This window comes from Miscanthus floridulus, chromosome 15, assembly GCF_019320115.1.
Source record: "Miscanthus floridulus cultivar M001 chromosome 15, ASM1932011v1, whole genome shotgun sequence".
Classification (NCBI taxonomy): domain Eukaryota; kingdom Viridiplantae; phylum Streptophyta; class Magnoliopsida; order Poales; family Poaceae; genus Miscanthus; species Miscanthus floridulus.
This window is the reverse complement of record NC_089594.1, coordinates 18268984-18271306: the sequence shown is the minus strand read 5'-3', so window position 1 is coordinate 18271306 and position 2323 is coordinate 18268984.

The following is a 2323-nucleotide window of genomic DNA, read 5'->3' as shown; positions in this document are numbered from 1 at the left end:
GTCGGCATTCGTGCCGTTGTGGATGTCGGCGTTCGTGCCGTTGTGGATGTCGGCGTTCGTGCCGTTGTTTCTTGCAGGTTTTGAAAACCTCCCTGTGCAGGGCAGGTGCTGCGGAAATTTTCAATTGAGTCTAATCTTTTTGTATTCCTAGATTACTAGATGCAATCTCTAAGTTCCAAAACTGTTTTCCCGGATTACTCACACATGCAATCTCTGCTCCTTTGTGCAGCCTCCGTCCGCGGGTTCCAATCAATTTGGTAGTGCGTCACCGGGTGATCCCGCCTTTCCTTCACACCGTCTCATAGGCTACCTTGATCAGGACTAGTGCTAGGTGATGTGGTTGGACTTTATTGTAATATTTGTGGTTTACGGTTCTGACTTGTGCTTAGATTTCATGAACTTGTCGTAATAAACATGTGAATGATGATGAACATGTGACTTGTCGTTGTAATATATTGTGATTTGTGGTTCACAATTATGGTTGTGATATATTGTGAGAAAATGGGTTCTGTGTGATATATATATATATGTGATGGTTGATATATATATATATATATATATATATATATATATATATATATATATATATATATATATATATATATATATATGTATATATATGAAATGCTTGTGTCGATGGAATGCAAAAAACAAAAAAAAATTTAAATTTCTGCCTCTTTGCCGAGGGCAATGACCAAGGCCCTCGGCAAAGAAGGGTCCTTTGCCGAGGGCCGTCCCATTGCCCTCGGCAAAGATTTTTTTTTAAAAAAAAATAAAATTTCTGCAACATTTCTTTGCCGAGGGCCATGGTTGGAGGCCCTCGGCAAAGATTTTTCAAAAAAAAAAGAATAATTCTTTGCCGAGGGCCGTTCCATTGCCCTCGGCAAAGATTTTTTGGAAAAATTCTGCACATTTCTTTGCCGAGGGCCATGGTTGGAGGCCCTCGGCAAAGATTTTTCAAAAAAAAGAATAATTCTTTGCCGAGGGCCCCCGGAGACGGCCCTCGGCAAAGACTCCGTCCCAGGCGCCGGCGCCGTGACGGCTGTTTTTCTTTGCCGAGTGCCGCTCCAGCCCTTGGCAAAGGCTTTGCCGAGTGCCCGATAAAGGGCCCTCGGCAAAGACCCTCTTCGCTGACTTAAAATTCCCCGAGAGCTCTTTGCCAAGGGCCGCCCTCGGCAAAGCCTTTGCCGAGGGTTAATGGGCCTTTGCCGAGGGCCTCAGGCCCTCGGCAAAGAGGCCGTCTCCAGTAGTGTATAGGGGTGATTGGAAACGCTAGCTGTCCTAGAATCTAGACGTGGTTGGTGACACAAATCTGATTTCCAGAGACGGTTTGTCTCTGAAACCATCTCTAAGAGCTGTTTCTGATCTAACTGCCTCTAAAAAATATTTGTGTAGCAACTGAGTATATCTAGTTCGATGCACGCGGCCTGGTAGCAATTCTAGTATGGCTAGTGATGAGAAAAAGACAAATGCTTTCCTTAATCTTAAGGACAGTTTCAATGCTTCAACTAGAATATGGCGCTATATTTGAAAAGAGATGGGGAAAAGAAAAAACCAAGTCTCATATAAGAAAAATGTTTTTTTTTGCTCATATAAGACAAATGTTTTGTGAAGAAAACAAATGGACTAGACATTACCCGATTTCACATTGGAAGGGGTGGTGTCTTCCTGATAGGACAGAGAATCAAGTGGCTAATAATTCAAATCGATTAGGCTAGCTTATTCTTTACTATTCACAATGCCATGAACTGAAAAAATATTCTCCAAATATAAAGCAACAGTGCCATAGTCTAAATTTTAGCTATAACACCACACCTTGAATTGGAGCTATATCAATTTTAACACGAGCAGTCTTCACACATATGAACCCCAACAATCCTGTCAAAACAGTGTCGAAAATCAAATCTGAAACTGGAATCAAGATTCAACATTCTTTACCTTTGGAAAACCACAATTTCCCCAGGTCTCTAAAGCAAAGACTACAAATAAAGTGCACATACATGTACCTTGATGTGAATTGAAGTAGAGTCAAAAACTTTGAAAAGTTTTGGCACTAGCTCCCCTCCAAGCCACGGTCGCAAAAGAACAGAGTTCCTCTATACTCATGTGCTTCCAAGGTGGATGAAGACGACCCTTCTTTGTGAAAGCAATCATAATCAGTTACATGCATGGTACTCCATTATAAGTATTTCAAAATCAATTAAAATGCTGTGGCATCATAATGTGTTGCCTCTTCCTTCTTGCATGTATGGTACTCCATTATAAGCAAAGTAACCTTGGATTGGTTGGTACTCCATTATCTTCGCTTTCTATCTACTTTCAT